Source organism: Capra hircus, chromosome 9 (genome assembly GCF_001704415.2).
Source record: "Capra hircus breed San Clemente chromosome 9, ASM170441v1, whole genome shotgun sequence".
Lineage (NCBI taxonomy): Eukaryota > Metazoa > Chordata > Mammalia > Artiodactyla > Bovidae > Capra > Capra hircus.
This window is the reverse complement of record NC_030816.1, coordinates 56360753-56381642: the sequence shown is the minus strand read 5'-3', so window position 1 is coordinate 56381642 and position 20890 is coordinate 56360753. Positions and strand designations below refer to the sequence as shown.

The following is a 20890-nucleotide window of genomic DNA, read 5'->3' as shown; positions in this document are numbered from 1 at the left end:
AAGTATAGCAAGCCAGCTTGAAAGTTTTCTCCTTAGAGAAGTTGTTCTCTAACAAGCTACTGGGAATTGTTCAGCCCATTGGCAGCAACACAGAAAACTGCCCTTTTCACCCTTTCCAGAACACAAACGTAGACGATTCATGGCTGGAACCTATCTTCAAGAGACTGCTGGCTTTATTGAAGCCAAATGTGTATAGAGTTTTTCATTTAGACACATGAAGGGCCTCCAGCACTCTTGCCATAGAGAAAGTAAACCACATAGAGATACTTGAAAAAAACAAAAACACACAAACAAAACACCCTCAACTTACTGTGTATCAGTACACATGCAGACGTCACCTATTTGGTAAGGAATACACCTCTGTCTTGTGCATTCTTTACCCGTCTGTCACAGTGTTAGCTGTGATTTTTAACGCTGTAATTGCAGAATAAATACTAATTGAACACAGTGAAAGGAGGATGCAAACCAACAGAAATGAGAACCAAATCTACACTTTTCATCTCATTTGTTGTTTAAAAAAGTCCTTAAGATGACTTTTTCTAGTGGTGTGAGAAATGTAAAAATGTAACAGTAGCAAAGAGGTTCTTTAATTACCCATTTAGGTCAAATTTGAAGTAAACTTTCCCAGGCTGAGCTTGTCTAACCTGGGCCAGAAAACCCATGTTTGAACAGTGAACTTGAGTGCTCTGACTTCTCATGCCAGACCTCTGGATAACCTTGGGCAGCTGTTCCTCTGTTGTTATTTACTTATTTGAAAGTAAGTCATGTGAAGATGTGGACAGTTAAGTGACACTTCTTTCTTTGGTGATTGTCTTATAGGCTATTTCACGTTGATGCTGACTATCTCAGGACACCCCCTCACCCCCAACCCGGAGTAAAGAAGTCTAACAAGGAGGCCATATCTTCCTGCTCCTTATATAGACCCTTTCTCAGAAATATTAACAATTATATTTACTTTGAAGATGTTGTTAAGCTGATAAACAGTAATGTGAAATCTTTTTGATATTCTTTTGAAGGAGATGAAAGATGGTTTATTACTGGTTAATTTTAAGGCAAGCAGCGAATGAAGCATGCTTGCAGTTAGCGCTTGTTTGATATGTGCAATTTATCTATTTAAATTGGAAAGATTACAGTAACAGAGCATGCCTTCTGTGCTTACTAGTTTCAGGCAAGCCAGGTCCCTTTACCAACTCGACATGGAAGATTTTGCCTTTGAATTTTCGATTTTGATTCCCTGGTTTGCCATCTAGTTTTCTCCCAGTATATAGGATTTATTTGCTGGAAAAATTCAGGTGCCTTTGGAAAGGGGTTCTGAACTTGAAATATTTTAAATTAGTGTCAGTATTGGACTCTGAAAAATAAAATTATCTGTTGTTAAATCAAAGTAATGAGTGTATGTAATTGAATGGAGTTTCCTTGACTTATCATTTTTGTCTGTGTGGTTTCTGGAGTTTCTTGACGTTGTACCGTTTTGTTACCTTTGAGTCATGATTGGAACTTGTTTGAGGTTGTATGTCGTTTTGGGGAGACAGAAGTGTTCCCTGGAAAATACTCGACTGATTTTAAGTTTGTGAATTATGAGCTTGGTTCACCAGACTGCATTTTGGAACTTGACTCTCCAGAGCAGAGTAGTGTCCAGCTTTATTCTGTGAGTAACTGCAGTTGCCTTTTTGTCATTTGGGTTTGTTTGTTTATTTATAAATGATCTGTCTGTGAAATTTTAAGCCAAATGGGATACAAAGGAATTCCTAGTTTTCAAAGGTTCTTCTTTAATTTTGCAATTTAAAATTTAAAAATTTAAAATTTAAAAATAAGGGCAATTTTGCCTTTATTTTCAGAAGTTAAATATGTTACAGCTGTTGAGTAATTCACCACCTCCTGTCCTCACCTCTGCTTAAATAATTGAAGGAGAAAAATACAGATTGATTTTGTATACCTGAATATAAAGCTGAATATTCAACTTCATCTTTGTAGCTTGCCCAAGTACCTGTATGTGATCCTTAAGACTGTAGAGAGAAGATAGGAGATTTTTTTTTTTAATCAAAAGGCAGATGTGCCTACTTTTAATACTTATTTCTAACATGACAAGTTGAGAATAGTGGGAAGCCAGGACAATTAAGCGTCAGGAAATGGCTTCACATGTTGCCTGTTGTGTCCTGGATGATTTGGATAAAACAGAAACAGCTGTAATGCCAAATGCCCTATAAATTTCAAATGCTGGTGTAAAGCGCGGTGTCAGCACAGTTTATGAGCTGACTTAATAGAGAGCTTTGCCCACAGGTCTTCTGGTGACTTGCTTTCAGCTTTCTTCACAAAAATGCAAAATATTTGGGGCCCTTTCATATTGCTAAATGAAAAATGGTGTGCATTTGGCTCCATAAAGCAAGTAGCCTTGAGAGATGGGCCTGCCTAGAAATTGACTACATTTTTGTGGGAGAACGGGTGAAAAGGGCAGTTTCCTGTGTTGCTGCCAAAAGGTCTGAACAATTTGTAGTAGCTTGTGGCTAGAAAACAACTTCTGTGAGACAAAAACAGCAACTGCAGACTGGCTCTGGGTATGTGTGAGAAAATGCTCTTCTTTCCTACTTGATTGTTTGGCTTTATAGAAATTTTATACAGTGAATTTTCAAGCTCAAACGCTTAAAATGGTGTTTTGGCTGGTTTGCATAAAAACCTGGGGAAATATATTTGGAGGTAGCCCAAGTGGTGCATAATTTGGTACTTATAAAAGGGCATCATTTATATTTTGCTTTTATTGTAACCATGGGTCTGGAGAGGGTTACCCATTTGTCTCCTGCCTTAAGTGTAGGTAAATCTTGGCATCTATGGAGTGTGTTTTTATAGTAATGGATTTTTTTTTTTTTTTAGTTAACATATTAGGAGTGTGTTTTCTTAGTTAACTTGGGTGTCGTGTTCCATTTTGTATTAGATGTATGTTTATGAAATATCCATGTGAGACTTTTGGCAATTGTCACTTCATGGTACTGACAGTGTGCCAGGTGCCATGCTTATGTTCTTGTATTGGCTATGTTGTTTACTTTGCTACTGCTGCTAAGTCGCTTCAGTTGTGTCCAACTCTGTGCAACCCCATAGATGGCAGCCCACCAGGCTCTCCCGTCCCTGGGATTCTCCAGGCAAGAACACTGGAGTGGGCTGCCATTTCCTTCTCCAATGCATGAGAGTGAAAAGTGAAAGTGAAGTCGCTCAGTCGTGTCCGACTCTTTGAGACCCCGTGGACTGCAGCCCACCAGGCTCCTCTGTCCATGGGATTCTCCAGGCAAGAGGACTGGGGTGGGGTGCCACTGCCTTCTCTGTTTACTTCTCTAGAGGAGGGCAAAAGCTTAGGGTAAGTGTCAGGTAGCTAGAAAATGGTTGGAACGGGCCAGGATTTGGAGTCTGGTTTGTGCTTTCTTAATGATATCAAAATAGTTACTATTTCAGATCTTAATATGTAGAATTAAAATCTGTTTTTTTTTTTTTTTTTGGTTGGGCTTGTATAAAGATTAACGGGCTTCCCTGGTGGCTCAGACAGTAAAGAATCTGCCTGCAAGGCAGGAGACATGGATTCGATCCCTGGAGAAGGGAATGGGCTACCCACTCCAGTATTCTTGCCTGAAGAATTCCATGGACAGAGGAGCCTGGGAGGCTACAGTCCATTCGGTCGCAAAGAGTCAGATATGACTGAGCAACTAACACGTTTTAGGTAAATATAGACTTGGTTTGATTTAGTTTCAGTGTTTTCACTAAGCTCTTTTTCGGTTCCAGCTTTCACCACTCCTGAGCATCTATATACTTATTGCTTAAATGCTCCAGGCTTTACTTTTTTTGACCCAAATTTTGACCTTCCTCTTCTGTTGGGGATATCTGTTAGCTTTTCATTAAACTACAGACAATAGTGAATTTAGGCATGACCCTTTTCTTAAGATTTCGCCCTGTTCATCAACATCAGTGTCTTCTTTATTTAGTAAATAGGCTGGTGCTCATAATTTAGCACAATGATTCTTTACTGAGATGGGGGTGGATGGGTGAGTATTGTCTCCTAGGAAACATTTAGCAATGTCTGGAGATTTGGTTTCTTGGTTGCCATGACTTAAGGACCTGCTACTAGTATTTCTGTGTAAAAGTAGGGAATGCTGCTTAAAATCCTATAATGCACAGGACAACTTCTTGGATGACACAGAATTATTTGGCCACGATGTCAGGAGTAGAGGTTGAAAAGCCCTGACCTAGCTAACACAGAAAGAAAAAGTGAAAGTGTTCATCATTCAGTTGTGTCAGACTCTTTGCAATCCCATGGACTGTAGCCCACCAGGCTCCTCCGTCCATGGAATTCTTCAGGCAGGAATACTCGAGTGGGATGCCATTCCATTCTCCAGGGGATCTTCCTGACCCAGGGATCAAACCTGGGTCTCCTGCATTGTAGGCAGATTCTTTACTATTTACAAGTAACCCCAGCTAACACAGGGCATAGACCAAACCAAATCATATTAATTGGAAACTGTTTCTTTGTAAGATTTTGTGTTTTTAAAATAACAAAACAACTCTGGTAACTAGGCAGGTTTTTATTCTCCATTCTAGAGGTCAAGGAAGAGGCTCTCAGCCTGCTCACCCAGCCCTAAGCCAGATGACACCAGTTGACTTACACTGGATTCTTTTAACTCTTTTCTACCTTCATCCCCTCTCCTGACCTAGATGAATCACACATTCGATTATTATCTGCCGTTGTCTTAGTCACAATTAGTTGACTGTTAAGAATGGTACATGAAATACCTTGACTTGAGGTGGGAGAAAAGCATAAGAATGAAAGGAATATGCACCAGTGTTTGGACTGGGATGAAGGTCGTCGCGTGCCTCTTGCCAACGTGTTAGTTCAGGTGATGCAACTATGAGTGATCTTCACAGGTCCACACATAACTACAGTGGCAACTATTGATTAGCTTTTGTAAACTGAGAACAAATACCAGGGATGAAAGAAATTTTCAGATAGGTTAAAAAAGAAGCAATCTCTAGGTCTAATAACTATCACTTAGCCTACCATATTAGTAGGGAAATTGACTTTTTTATTTTATTGCCTTGTGAAATCTTGGGTCTAACCTTTGTGATTTTGATTAAATGTAACAAGTTGAAAGGAGCAACCTGTACCAGTCTCTTGATGTCTTTGCAAATACTTGGGATGCTGGCCCTCCTTTCTTTGCATCTTCATCCTTCAGTTTAGCTGCCAAATGGTGTCCGACTCTTTGTGACCCCATGGACCATAGCACTCCAGGCTTCCCTGTCCTTCACTATCTCCGAGTTTGCTCAGATTCACGTCCATTGAGTTGGTGATGCACTCTAACCATCTCATCCTCTGCTGCCCCCTTCTTCTGTTGCCTTCAGTCTTTCTCATCATCAGAGTCTTTTCCAGTGAGTGGCCAAAGTGCACTTTGACCACTTTGCATCAGTGGCCAAAGTATTGGAGCTTCAGCATCAGTCCTTACAATGATTATTCAGGGTTGATTTCCTTTAGGATTAACTGGTTTGAACTCTTTGCAGTCCAGGGGACTCTCAAGAGTCTTCTCCAGCACCACAGTTTCAGAGATGGTTCTAATTTTACAGTCATTCTCTGCTCATCTACTGTTTTGCAAATGACTGTAAGTAGGTATTTCTCAGAGTGGATTGTAATCATTGGCTTCCTCCCCTGCTCCCTTACTGGGTTATGTGTCCTAGCACAGTGCTGGGTATATAGTGGCTATCGCCTCCGCATGGAGTGGATGAATGGAGGAGGCAGAGTCAGGAGGAAACACCTTAATCTTAAAACTGAGTAACAAAACAGTTGGTAGAGCTTTTGAAACTCAGGGTGCTGGGAAAGGAGCCTAAGTAAGCGAAGAGTAGGAATTGTATTAGCATCACCTTGTTGGTGTTTTTGTGCTGGGCCATTTTTTTCTTTTTTAAACGTTAGCAGTCTAGGTAGCTGAGGCAGGAAGACTAGTCTGTGGCCTTGGCCCTTTCTGCATATCTGCTGGTATAAGTGGTGTTCATGTCTTTTACCTGAAGTTCCTCCAGGCCATATTACCCTCTTGCTCTGAAGGGCTTTTATAGCTTTTGCATGTTCTCAAATCTGCCTGTTTGCTGGCATATGTTATTTCAATCTGGATTTCTCAACTGCGTTAGGTCATGTCCGGCCCCCCTCCAGGAAGAACTGAGTATTAAAATGATAGAAATGACCCCTGAAACCGGGCGGTGATTTCGCTGTGGCTGTTCTCTTAGGGCACATAGAGTTCTGGCCTTAACCTTTTATTGTCTCCTTGGGCAGATTTGCTTCCTTTGCTTTCTCTTCTGGCCCTTGAATTTCAAGAGCCACAGCTTTATTTTACTCTGGGGTTTATTATGTGCCTGAGTGTCACCATTAGTGGCCTGGGTTGGAATAAATAGCAACCCTGTGATGCATGTGTTTTGTTTTTCTATTGAATTACGTAAAAGCATTAGACATTTTGATTCAAAATAGAGATAATTATGAGAAAAGCTGTCTTTTTCAGTGAAAGGCTCACTAGCCAGGCACCAGTGCTTACCACTGTGGCCATGTCGTTGGACTTGTCCCTTGCAAATTGAACATGCCTGATTGCACAGGTGTTTGCATGGTTGAACAAATTATATTTGGACAATAAACTGTTATGCCTGACAGCGATTAGAAAGGCAGGGCAGAGTTGCACATGAATTACTTTGGTAAGAGAATTGAGGAGAGAGTATTACCAAACATTTTTTAAGAGAAAGCAAAAAGACTTTTTATTCTTTGCCAGTTAAATGCCCTTAAACTTATAGTAAGTCAGTCTTGTACCAGGCAGATTTTTTTGTTTGTTTGTTTTATTGAATGGCTTGTAACTTTTTAAATTTGCTTACACCATTGAGTGTGTTGAGCACTATCTGGTTTTCCCTATTGGAGGACGAATACAGTTAGATTGTGGCTGAGATCATAGGAAGAACCAGTATCCAGTGTCATATATTTTTGGTCTGTCATTTTTTGGGCTTTATGCACAACTGTGAAATCTATGTCTGGGAGAGTGGGGGTGTGGGCTGACTAGGGAACTGTCTTAGGATTTCTGGAGCTCTCTCAGAGTCCAGTTAAAGTTTGTGGCCATGAATTTGAATTGAGAAAAGTTACCATCGTTACTTATTTTTGTCCGTGGCTTGGGTGCAAGTCTGAAGTAAGACTGTACCTGAGGTGGAGCCAGAGAGTATGTGGACATGCTGGAGGAGAGAGGGGCTGGGAATTAAAGGTCTGCTGGTGGCCCACGAAAGTCAGGCTGCTGTGAGAGGGTTGTGAAGATGGAGCCGCGGGGAGGGGCTGGGGGCACAGGCTGCTCAGGGTCACAGAGTTGTTGGAGTTGTGGTTCACAAGGAAAGACAGAAGATAATCAGAGGTTGGGATGAATGAAAATGAGATAATGGTAGGTCTAGGGCAGGATTTTTCAAGAAATCATTTTAGAAGCCCACATCTGGCATTTAGAAAGTGAAATGGCATAAACAACATGAGAGTTGGGGCCTTATCTAGTCTATACAGAATTTTATGTGAATTTCAAAAAGACTTCCCCTTTTGGGAAAGCTTTCCATTAGCAATCATCACACCTCAGACAAACCTCACTGACTAGAGTAAAGCTTTGCCACTGCGCAGAGCTTCCCCTTGGGGAAGGGGAAGAGAAAGGGAGGTGGGAGGAAAAAAGTGCCCCCTTTCCTGGCTGAGGCAGCCCGCTAGCAGGGAGAAGGCTCACTGGGACTGGGGCTGGATTTAGCACAAAACGCTTAGGCTTTAGGCCTGATTGGAGTGGCCACTTGAAAACAGTGTTTCCATTAAAACTGGGTGTGTTTACTGTGTAGTTGCGAAGTGGGTTGGGATGCAAAATGTTTTACTCTTATACTGTGGGTCACAGAAAAAAATTGAAAGACAGTGTTTGGGAACCGTGGGAATGGGTAACAGAGGGTACAGAGGGCAGGATCAGGGTGGAATGCATCCTAGGTTTGGGATTCAGCCCCCTCTCATAGCAGAGGCTTTATACGTGGTCGGGTGGTGGGGCAGCATGGTTCAGACACTAGTTGAGCTTCTCGCTCAACCCTGGGTCTGGGGAGCTTTACTGTCCGACTGAGGGAAATAGACTTGGAAAAAGTTAAAGTGTGGGTCACAATCAAGATCCCGTGATTCCGTAAAAGCTAAGTGGTGAGGAGAGGTGGCTTTTGGTGTGTTCTGGGTCATAGGGAGAGAGCTTTCTGCAACTTAGAGTCACGGGTTTACCACATAACATGTAGTCAGTTGTAGAAAATTGAAAATTGATTTTTAGAGGGTTGTGAGGGCAACAAAGCTCTGTAAAAGTTTATGTGGACAGTCGTGGGGATTGTGAGTTAGAAGTTCTGGCTTCTTTCTTTTTTGACTGTCTCGTTGACTTAAAAAAAAATAAATGAGCATTAGCATCCCTGTGTGATCTTGGCTCCGCCTTTGGAATGTAAGTAAGAATGGACAAACACATCTGGACGTTCCTTGTGAGGAGTAAAAGCTCGACAGTAAATTGTAAGACCTTCTGTAGCTTTCCAGTCTGAACTTGAGAGGTGGAGAGTTTCGTTTCCCTTCCTATGGGGCCATGTTGGTCAGGTGTTGGTGGTGGCAAGCAGGCCACAATTCCATGGCTTTTTAAAAAAGGGATCAAGGCATGGTGTAGTGGAGAGTTAGGCAGTTTGGGTGGAGGCCCAGGTTCCTGTGGCGCTTCATCTCCAGTTGCCAAGAGTTGCCGTGTCAACCCCCTGGTCAGGTACCACATCTCTGGGGTGGTCCCTGCTGGAGAAGTAGTGGAGTTGGGATTCTTCACTGGACTGTCTTAGTGTGAATGAAGGCTGACAGAAAGGGTCAGCCCCCACTCATTCTTCTGGGGAGCAAATGTGTGTTAGGGGAACTCCTTGTGTGTGTTTTCCTTAAAATTTGCAGTTAAGCTTTATGGATTAATTGGACCATCTTAAGTAGGCTTGGGGAGTTACTACTCCCTTTAGTGGCTGTTTTCTGTGGGGAAAAAATAATAACAGCTGACATTTACTTACTTAGAGTTTGTTGTTCAGTTGCCAAGTCATGTCCGATTCTGTGACCCCGTGGACTCCCATCCGCAGCTTCGCTTTTGTCATCCTTATCTCATTCCCCCCTGTGCTCACTCCTTCCCCAACAAAGTCCTTACTTCATCTGGGGTTGGGGTGTATGTCTGTTTTTTCCTGTTTCCAAGGCAGTGACTCAAAATCTGGCCTGTCATGAGTCAGTTCAGTTCAGTCCCTCCGTCGTGTCGACTTTGCGACCCCATGAACGGCAGCACACCAGGCTTCCCTGTCCATCACCAACTCCCGGAGTTTGCTCAAACCCACGTCCCTCGAGTCGGTGATGCCATCCAACCATCTCATCCTCTGTCGTCCCCTTCTCCTCATGCCTTCAGTCTTTCCCAGCATCACGGTCTTTTCCAATGAGTCAGTTCTTTCTGGACTGCGTATAGACAGGAGTGCAGAATCAGTCCTTCTCAAGCCTGCTGGAAGCTAACAGTTTAGAGCTGCTGAAGTTTGCCCTTCAGGGATGGTCCTGCCAGTGATGGCTGTGCTCTACACAAAGGGTTTAAAGCTGTAAAGTTCTTGAGTGTAGGATTCCTAAGCAGAATACAGTCACGTGTGACTGTGAGGTTTTCTTGTGCCAGGAAAGACTGTGTTTTTATGTTAAATAGCATTGGGTGGCCTAAGGGATTCTAGCCACAGCTGCATTCCAGAGACAGTTCAGAGCCATGGCTGGTAATGACATCACCACCGCAGGTGCCAGATCATCCCTTTTTTTTTTTTTTTTTCCCAATATAGCCTGCCCATGCCTTTTTTTCTTAAAGGACGTTTAAGTACTACTGTGAGGATTTGTTGCAGAATAAGTATGAAATCCAGTTCTGGGGCTGTGTGTGTGTATGTGTGTAGGTAGAGAGATGAAAATAAAGTGCTTTTGGAAGATCACGCAGTCCCAGAAATTCCAGTTTTAGGTTACTTGCGTTCAATCACTCCCAAGAGATTTTGATGGGAAAGGGTGGGACGGAGGAGGGGGTTCAGACTAGAAGAGAAAAGTAGCTGTGAAAGAACAAGGTTGAGGGGCTTCCTCCCTCTACTTTCCCTCTTATCCAAGATTGGCCTGGAGTGTTTCCAAGAGAACTCTGATTTCCAGTGTATTTCACAGAGGCTGAAGAGCTCTGATTCCAAATGTCAAGCTTGGATTCAGGGATTGGATTTTTTTTTTTAATGGTAAATTTATGTGTTTGTTGAATAAAATTTGCAATACAGAGAAACATAAATAGTAAAAGCCATCCTCATTCCCACTTTAAGACATAATTTATATTATATTTTTATTTCATAAAAAATGCATTTGGTGGTGTTAGAATACATTCAGAGGTTATAGGATAAATACTTCAGTAAATGCATATTTATGTACATTTCACAAGAAAGGGCTCATACTATGGTTTTGACGTTTATTTTCATTTAACTTTGTGTCACGTTTGCCATGCCAAGTAGTTTTTTTTTTTTTTTTAGAATGCAGAATTTTAGAACTATGGGGTACTTTAAGAGGTAATGAATCCTCCCTATATTTTATAGATTAGGTAATTTAATAAAATGAAGTTAAATGACTTGCTCTAAATTCCCGTTACTTTCAGAACTGGAATTAGGACTGGTTCCATCTATTCCAGTATACTTTTAACTATCCCATTCTGCCTATTTATGTACTGGCAAAAATTTGTGAATAATTATCTCTAGGATAAATTAGAGATTGTTGCCCCAGATGATTTAATCCATCTCACTCTAACTTTGAATATGAAAAAAAATTGAAACTTTGAGACTACTCAAACACACCTGTGTAGTTAAATTAATTTGCCCCAAGTGATTTGGAGATGTTAGAAACCATTATGAGATGGCTGGATTGTTGCTATTTTAGGGTTATTTGATGTGAACCTGAAAGAAGTGAAGTTAAAAAATGCGTGCTTTACACGTAGCACAAGCATATTTGAAGTGTTTCTTTCTGTCATGTTAAAACCAATAAATCTCTTCAGACTTTTTAGTGGTCTTGCCAAACTGTTAATTATCATCTCCTTTGCCAAATTTCCTCTTCTCTGGAATTCTATTTTCCTTATTTTGCTGAATTCCCATAGGAGTTCTTGGCTGTATAATTCCTTTGGCAACTACTCAGGTAGTCTTTCTTCTACCCTTGTCTTGAAACAGTAACATTTTATGAAGGTTAACTTTCCATGAGGTTGTATGCCTGCATTTCTTTTACTGTTGTCTTGAAAACAGTAACATTTTATGAACGTTAACTTTCCATGAGGTTGTGTGCATGAGACTCTTGGCCCCTTAAGGACAGGATGTTGTTTTGTCATTTTCCTTCCTTCCACTTCTCCCCGCTTCACTTCACCTCCTCTCCATAGTACTAGCAGAGCACCTGTGGGCTCACTCTCTTATTATTGTAACTTGTTAAAAAAAGGGTCTGAGCACATTTAGGGCGAATCAGAGAACATGGCCTCCTCTCTGAGTTTGGCTGTCCTGCTGGTACCGCCGATTTCAGGAGTATCTGCAGAAAAAGCACGTCTAGAATGATTCGCACATTGTTTTGGTCAGCGAGTAGTTAGATGTCCTTTCTGAGGCACTTGTTATGGATTCATACAATGTACTGGCACACATAGCCTCAGACTCACCCTCACCTCTATTTGAACTTAGGCTGCTGCTGCTAAGTCACTTCAGTCGTGTCCGACTTTGTGTGACCCCATAGACGGCAGCCTACCAGGCTGCCCGAACTTAGGCTAGAAGGAACTGTATAAAACAGCTGATGGGTGGGCTTCTGCAGGGCTGTCTGAAAAATTGGTGACGGAGAATCCTCAGTTTTTGTTTTTCTTGGGAAAATTCCTCCACAGGAAGTCTTCAGCATATTTTAAATTCTGCATCTTGAAGAACTTAAGATTTTGTACATTTCTGAACTTGCTGTATCTTGAGGGAAGAAATGGAAGATGGGATGAGGGGCGTGAAGAAACTTAGTGTTGAAATCTCGGGAGTAGGAAGTGGAGATGAAAGGGAATAACGGCTGGGATACATTTGTAGATAGAGGAAGAAGGAAAGAGTAAGAATGGAAAGAGATCGAGAAATAAGGATAAACAGCCAACTATTAGGGTGGAGACAAAAATCTGAATGTCATTTGGCAAAGATGCTTATACTTTTGGTTTCTTCCCAAAAGTTTTTCAAATGATTGTAGTGGGTGGGGGAACTCCACTAGAGATGACAGGTTAAGTGTTGGATGAGGAATATGACAGAAATAGCTTGAGTGACGGAAGTAGGAAGAAACAGAATTAAGAAACTTTTTTTTTTTTTTCCTGGCAGTGCTCTACATTTCTTATAACACTGTGCTTCATTTATTCCAAAAAGTTTTTCAGTATCGTATAGAGAGTCTCGTTTTTGGTCAACTCCTTTTTTTCCTGTGGGGTTGCTTGCCTTAGAATAGGTGTCGAGCTCTCCCCCTCTTTCAGCTTGTTCACTATGGAAAACTGTCAGGACATAGAAGATATGCTGTAAAAGGAGACAGATTCCAAGAGTTGACCGCAGACCGCAGGACAGCAGCCACATCATTCTAGGGACCCAGTACACGTGTGTGATGTTTGTGGGCACACACCTGTGTTCTTTTCCCTTAAAGAAGTCTCGTGATACTAGAATGTGATCTTATTTCTTTTGAAGTTTTTTTAAAAAAAATTCATTATTTTTAAGTAATAATAGCTCTGCGTACTCTCCAGGCTATGGGGAATTGTTTTTCCATATGTTTCTGTTTGGGTCAGTGAAAAGAGGAAAATAATTTAGGGATGAATTTTATGATTGGAAAAGGAACACTGCCTCCTAAAAGATATTTATGTTTACTGTTGGGTTCTAGTATCAGTCGCATTATTTCCTGACCCAAGGCTGGGCTGCGCCTGACATAAGCGTTAGGAACTGAATTGTGTCAGCACTGCTCCTTAAGGCGTTTATCTTAATCCAGGCGTCCTTGGATTGTGCCCACGAGCACACAGTGGTGGCAGTGATCGCAGAGCTGGGCTGCTGGTGTGAGCTCCGAGGAGTTCAGTGATCACCCTGTGAGGCCAGTCCCGGTGAACGTGAGTTGGTGTTTTTCTTTAGATGCTCTATTTTGATCTAAGAGGGGTCGTGGTATTTAAGTTACTTCTGTGTCATTCTCCTGGGATGGACTGAATAGCCCTGAATTGTGTCTCACGGGGCCCTGTTATGCAGCTAAAGTAAGTAGAGGATGATGGCCAGGGAGGTGCCAGCCGCGGAGCTGGTTGCGGTATTGTCCTGATTGGGGTGTTTGGGTTGGCCAGCTTTCCTGGAAGATAAGCTTATATTGTATTTACATAGATACATCCTGAAAGTTCTGTATAATTATACAGTTGTATTTGAGTGTTGCAGAGAATAAAATAGTACGTCTCCTGTCTGTGGCTTTGGCTCTGAGAGCCATAGCTGCTGCTTTCCTGCACGTTCCCCTGCACCTTTCCCTTGTTCCTGCTTTCTCCTGTGATCTTCTGTGTTACCCTGAGTGGAGAAAGGAGCAAAATCTTCCATACTTGTCTCTGGTGAATGCTTTGCATGAAGGAGAGATTGTAGAAATGCTGTGGTTAAAAAAAAAAAGCCACCAGTCTGCATTTTCATACTGTTTTCACACCTGTGGGGAATTGGAAGTTTTGAAGTGTGAGGTACACTGGGAAAAGAAAAACCAAGAGGAAAATGTGTTTTGGAAAAACAAACCTGGCTGGGAAGTTAGGTTTCTGCCTTTTCTTACAATATTCTTTAAAAAAAATAATAATTCCTTCACTTAGCTCAGAATTTTTTAGATTCTCTCATGTCTGTGATGCAAAGGATTGGCTATATTAATTTTTCAGGCCCCTCCCAGACTCATGATTCAGGAGGACTGTATATCCCCAAACGTATTGTTGCAGGACTTATTTCAGAGCCACTTCTGTTTTCTTCTTGCTTCTCTTAGAATTCAGTACCTTTCTGAAGGTGGTGATCCTTTAGGTCAGTTTTAACCCACGAGAACCAATCATATAGGTGAAGATAGTTGTTTCACACTCCTCACATTTTCCTTGTATGAATCTTAAAAGATGGCGTGACATTTCTTGTCATAAATGTGTCAAAATAGTGTTTATTCCATTGGAGGGCCATTTAATTTAATATTAGGCTTACTTTATTGAATCGTTAAGGTGATTATCTTGGATAATAGAAAAATAAGATGACAGTGCCAGGAATTGTCTGAAAAAACAGGTGCACAGTTTGTTTTTTTAAAAAGTGTTTTCTTATAATCTCATCTCTTTCTCCTCAAATGTACTAAGCATAACTTTGTGCAAAGGAGTGTGTGTTTTGCTTTGGGGGATCCAGAGATAAGACAGACATGTTAAGTATGGTGGCTAAGATGTGCTCATAGGATCAGTACTGCAGAAAGTGCAGAGCTCTGGAAGGGCGTAAGGGAGTGTTGTGGGCGCTTGGAGGAGAGAGGGATGGCAGTCTTTGGACAGGGCATGGCCGGTGGCTGGCTTTTGCCTGATGGTGGTGGTTGTGATGGGCATGCTTCGAGGAGTAAGCCTGGAGACTCTTGGCTTTTTCCTCCCTCAAGACTAGAAATTGTCATGCATCCTACTGAGCAGAAAAGTTAGAAAGGAGGGTGTGGCCAGAGCCTAGAACACTGCTTTTCAGGTTTGGGTTTTGGGTTTTCTTTCTGCAGTTAACTGAGGTTTTCCAAACAGGTGAATGATGTGATCAGAACTGGAGTGTAGGAAGATGCAGTAGATAGAGAGTCACAGTAGGGCTAACAAATTTATGAGAAAATGTTAGTTATGAGAAAAATTTACCTGTTGGTAACTTATTTACTGGTTTTACTGACTTGAATCAGAGTCTACTGCTTGTTTTTTTCCTACAGTACAAAAGTCATCCAATTGTTTTTTTAGGGCACTCTCCACTGAAGATAAGCATATACCCTTCAGGTAATAGTGAGGAACAGTTTGTCTTTGTTGTGAACTTTTTCCATTACATATACTCAGCTATTTACTGTATTTTGTAATTAACCTTGACTCTTGGCATTCTCTCACAGCTGTTTTTTTTTTTTTTACCCCCTGAAGGCTTTTCTTAAGTCTTGTTCATATCAGTGTTTTAAAGACATTATATGATTGAGTGGGTATATCCAGCTTCACCTTCACCTCCATTTAATAAGCGTTTAGTTCCATTTTAGTATGCTATTTTAGGAATTTTCTTGTCCTATTTTTGACACTAGTTTGTCTTTAATCCTTGTGAACATTATTTGGTGTTGACAGTCTTGCAAGTCAAAGTATCTTGGAAAGAAAGTCAAAGTATTGTAGCTAATAAGTGAAAGAGTTACAGTTGAAACTCAGATATGCTAGTTACTGAATCTTTGTATCTGCAAGCCTCAGTTTCCTTACCTATACAATGGAGGCATCGGTAGCACATTTCTAACAGAGTGGTCATGGGTAATGAAGTGAAATGATCCATGTGCTGGCACAGGAATGTCTGTGAGCCATCCTCTAAATAGCATAGATGCATGGTGTTTGTGAATCTAAAACACTTAATTGATTCACCTGTAAGTAACTTTACATTTTGAATTTTAAAGGTAATTTTCTTTTCAGATTTAATGAAATCACCCAACTTTCAAAACCTCAAGCCCTCTTTTAGTTTTGTGTACTATAACACATGAAACTTGTATTCTCAATAGTTTCTTTTAATTCCTCCCCACAGACTGTCATTCTGCACTTTCAGCTCTGTTTTGTGTTAATTTTTACTGCCTTTCCCCCCTGAAATGCAATAGTCCTGTAGTGTCCTAGTGGAAACATTGTTCTCTTTGTTTGGGCTAAAGAAGTGCCTTTGTCGTTCCTTTGAGACATTCTGCAGATGCCATTTTGCAGTTCGGAAAAATATGTCGCTGTCCTCCTCGTGCTGAGTTGTATCGTGTGTGTGTGGCTCGGTATTTTAATGAAGTTGTAGTGAAAACTTGAGAGTGATAACTTGTCACGTGATGATAAAACATAGAAAGGCTCTTTCTTGACTGTAGATATGTGGTCCCCAATCTCTCCATAGCCTTGTGTGGTCAGAAAGTAGGTCCCTCCTTTATTCAGATATTTGATACTTTTTGACTAACTTCATAGAAAACTGTTAAAACAGCTTCTTCGAACATGTACTGCTTTTTAAAGATCTCTTAATTTATATGTTCTTAATAGCATTTTAAGTGGCAAGTATACCCTCTAATTTGCTAAGTGGCTTTAATCCTTGTACTAAGAAATGGGGGCAAAAATCTTTTGGGAAATTGCCCTGATAAAACCCAGGAAATTCCTTTCATTCTTTTAAATCCAGTTAAAATCTAACTTTTAAAAAAGACCTCTGATGTAACAGTGTCTGCAAGCATGTGCTTCTTAGAGTCCAGTAATTTCTTGTAGATAGTGCCAAGCTCAAAGAGGAATAGCATGAATGTGTCCCTGTGTTTCAGGTAAATCTGTAGCCCATGGCTCACGACCAGTTTATGATAACTTTGCTGGGACTTAGCCATCTTGTTTTGTACTGCTTTTAAAACTGCCAAAGTAGGGGTACAGAAGTGAAGGGGGAAAATTCATATTTCTTTGTTTTAGTGGATTTTAGTTTATTAAAACATTTCTTAATTATTATATGTTTAGTGGGAAAAGCTTCTTAATATAGAAAAATACAAATAAAGCAAAATTTCCCATTGTCCACATTCAGGAACAACAATTGTTACCATTACAGCTGACCATTTCCAGTGTTTTATCTGTGAATTTACATACGAGGTAGAACAACAGCATTTTCCTTTTAAACATGCTTGTTTGCCCTTGGCGAATGTATATTTAAATTGTTCTTCTTTAAATTGAAGTATAGTTGATTTACAATATTGTTAGTGTCTGGAGAAGGACACGGTAAATTCCATGGATGGAAGAGCCTGGTGGGCTACAGTCCATGGGGTCACAAAGACTGAGCATATCAGCAGCACATTGTTAGTTTCAGGTGTATAGCAAAGTAATTCAATTATATATTATTTTTCAATTAGAGTTCATTACAGGATATTGAATATAATTCTCTGCACTATATAGTAAAGCCTTGTTGTTTTTCTCTTTGATATATGGTAGTGTGCCAATTTATTCCTCCCTCCCTTTCCTTTTGGTGACTGAGTTTATTTTCTGTATCTGTAAATTCTTAAGATAGTAGTGCTTAATTTTAGAAACGTTACTCCATAGGGCATTCATTCATTAGATGGACTCACTTGAAAGTTCTCAATTAGTAGAAAGTGTGTACATTTATTGCCTAAAGATACATGAGTCAGAAAAGGATAGGCTAATCATTTTGGATGTTTTCCAGGATCATAAAAGCATAATGGGTCTATATTAGAACTGTTAAGAAGCCTTTAAACAAGTAAAGATCCTATCACATAAGCCCTGGCTCGTCTTGGACAGCTGGCTCCTTGATTTCCAACGAGAGCGGATTCTGTGGTGGCCCAACTCCTGTCGTCTGTGGCAGAGGTACCCAGGGATTACGGTGTTTGTATATGTCTAGCCATCAGCTGGGCTGGTTTTAGACAATGATACCAAGCCCTGTGTCATGCCATCCCATCTGTTTCTTTTAAAGATAAATATACAGTTGGTATGGGACAGATCCTGTTACACTAAACTCCATGGCAGAAATAAACTTCCCAGGTGGCTCAGTGATAAAGAATCTGCCTGACAGTGCAGGAGACACAGAAAACTCCAGTTCGATCCCTAAGTCTGTAAGATACCCTGGAGGAGGAAATGGTAATCCATGCCAGTACTCTTGCCTGGAGAATCCTGTGGCCAGAGGAGCCTGGTGGGCTGCAGTCCATGGGGTCACAAGGAGTTGGACTTGACTGATCAACTAAACAACAACAGCAACATTAAAGGTTGAGGTGAGAGGAAATCCTCTCCAGGGGATTGGTAGATACTTCAACCAGTCTTCTTCCAGAAGAGAAAAGCATCTCAAGCCTGGCTCTGATTACTCTAGGATCCAATGGGAAAAATATTTATATCTTGTTATATCTGTGCTGTTCTGTTGTTTCATTCAGCATGTATTGAGATAGATGTTCTGGTATGGTTAACATGGAATTATAGGTGATAATGGGAGGGGATAAAAAAGGGACTGAGGAAGATATGAGACACTCGAATTATGGCTGAACCCAAATGGCTTGAATAGATCCAGGCAAATTCTTTGGTGGGAGGAAAATATCAGGGGGATGGTGACAGAGGGGGAAGTTAGATGTGGCTGCTAAATAGATTATTAGGAGTGCTACATTCCACCATTCGTCTGATATATATATGTATACACACAGTTCCATACATTTAGGTATGACGCATAATTGTGTGTATATCCTTTTAGTTCAGCTTACACAGGTCAACTGCAGGTACAGTCCTTCCCTCTTCCAAGGACAGACCATATAATGTTCTGTTGGCCTGCTGCACCTAGAGGCAGAGTATTGTCTCATAGAACACGGTGTACTGGTGATGTCCATCCCTCTGGCTTCAGTTCCATCCAGATCAGATGTCAGCGATCAGCCGCATTGTTGAGATTTCCCCTAGACAGCGCTCTGCCCTGCCCTGTCCTGTCGCGTAGCTGTAAATTACCCTTTTGGATCACCAAGCTGTGTGGTTTGTGGGGTGTATGATTAGGTAGGTTAAGAGCAGTGGTTGCTCTGGGGATAGCTTGTCCTTGAAGTGTAATTCCTGATCAGATCTTACTGCCCCTGGGTCTGTCCATTTGGAGGATCGCCTTCACTCACTGTGTATACCTCAGGGCCGTCTCCGAGAAGGGGCTGTGTTACTCTCCATTTAAGTCTGACTTCGCCATTCTTGGGGCTTCCCTGGTGGTGCAGAGGTTAAAGCGTCTGCCTGCAACGTGGGAGACCTGGGTTCGATCCCTGGGTCGGGAAGATCCCCTGGAGAAGGAAACGGCAACCCACTCCAGTATTCTTGCCTGGAAAAATACCATGGACGGAGGAGCTTGGTGGGCTACAGTCCACGGGTCGCAAAGAGCTGGACACGACTGAGCGACTTAACTTCAACTTTCCTCGCCATTCTTGGCCTCCTGCTTCCTTTGCCAGTGGGTCCTCCTGGAGTGGTAGATACTCCCTGCTGGGTTGGTTTACCAGACTTCCCTTTGAGAGCCTTGTGATTTGTGACAGTGTGTATGTACCATAAACTCACAAATAACTTGATTGCCTCCCCCGCCCCCATGTTTTATTCTGTTTTCTAAAAGTCAGTAACAGAGCTATTGTTAGGTTTGGTCACAAACTGCTTGTTTTTAACCTTATACCTGGAAGCTGGGGTTAGAGTTTTTTTTCCCTCAAGTGTAGACAGGGGAAGTGGACAGTCTAGACAGAGGAGAGTCAGCGTTAATGAGGACACGGAAGCATTTCTTGTTGAGGAGGCTGGTGTGGCTGGAGCTCGGGATGTGTGAGAGAGCATAAGCAGAAGATGAGCCTCATATCTGGACTGGAGTCAGTCAGTGCGGAACCTGGGAGATTATACTGAGCAGTTCGGTCTCCATACTCCCCGCAGAGCCACTGGAAGCCTCTCAGAAATTTTCATTGCTATTATTTCTTTGAAGGAAGAGGCATAATTGCAGATATCTGTATTGCAGAAATACTACATGCCAGGTTTTATGGGGAATTATTGGATTTCCCTGGGTATCTGTGCCGGTGAATTTTACCCTCAGTTAAAGGCATCTACCCAAGGAAGAATCCTTTTGTATTTCTTTTATTTATGGCTTCTAGGTGAAATTTCCAACTCCAGTAACACTTTTGTATTTCTGTGCAATAAAATCTGGTGCTGAGGTTTTTGGGTGGTATTTATTGTACCGATGACTAGGATCAAATATTTACTTAACCTAATTTTAATTGTAAATCTCACTGTTACCAGTTAAGTACTTTGTTTTTACTACAGAGTAATAACCTGAAGCTTGGCAGTACTGATTTAAGTAGGTGTCTTTGGTATTTGTTGCTCTTTATTATGAGACAGATTTGTGCCCAGTCTTACTGTGAGCCAGCCTGGACATTCAAAGACGGGGATGAAGGCTGAGCTGCAGATAACTTCACAGTGAGGAAGACTGATGCCCAGAATTCGAAAATGGTCATTTCAGCAGTAGAAATACCTGTAGAGGAATGAACAACATTATGAGCCTGGATGAAGAGTGAGGAAAGGGTCAGGAGTGACAGCTGTACTGAATTTATTTATTTTTTACTGGGATTTTTGTTTGTACTACTAATTGAGTATGAACCATCAGTCCATTCATCAAACATTCCTTTGGCTTCCTTTACTGTATGACAGGTGTTATATTGGGTTGTGGGGGATATAGATGTAAGGCTGCAGTCTTTGCTCCTGGGAACCTATTGTTCACATGGAGAGACAGCCAGTCAATAGCAAAGAGAGGCATTTTGGGGACTGGGAATTGCCCCTGAAAACTGGATAAATAAAACATTTTTTAACCGTTTTGCTTAATAATTAATAAAATCATATCATGTATCAAGTAAGTGAGAATCTTTTTGTAAATTACCTTCTTAATAGTTGTATAGGAAATATTTGTTGAATGAATGAATATATCTTTTGTGTAAGAATAGGTTTTTACAAATTGGTATTAACACAAAAGAATATTTGCATTATTTGCTACTGGCGGATCCCTTCATGGACAGGATATTTTTTCTTTCCAACTGAAATTTCCAGGAAGTATCACTGTCCTAGGGTTTCTGGCCAAGCACTTTTCTGAAGCCAATGGGTGGGTGTATGTTTAGATCCAAGAGAAACAAATTATAACCATGGATGTGAACTTTTCA

At 41.2% G+C, this 20890-nt stretch overlaps 1 protein-coding gene across 11 annotated transcripts in view; it reads left to right on the top strand.

Moving 5' to 3' along the window:
- The window catches only part of EPB41L2 (erythrocyte membrane protein band 4.1 like 2), a 212386-nt gene that overhangs the window by 45414 nt on the left and 146082 nt on the right, over positions 1-20890 (top strand). Inside the window, exon 1 of one of the 11 annotated variants that reach the window (XM_013966514.2) lies at positions 13056-13145. The exons of 9 other annotated variants lie outside the window; for them this stretch is intronic. The gene's annotated coding sequence lies outside the window, so the exon portion shown is untranslated. Of the gene's footprint in view, positions 1-13055; positions 13146-17554; positions 17574-20890 lie in introns of those variants that run through there. One more of the 11 variants, XM_018053209.1, reaches the window with a different exon arrangement.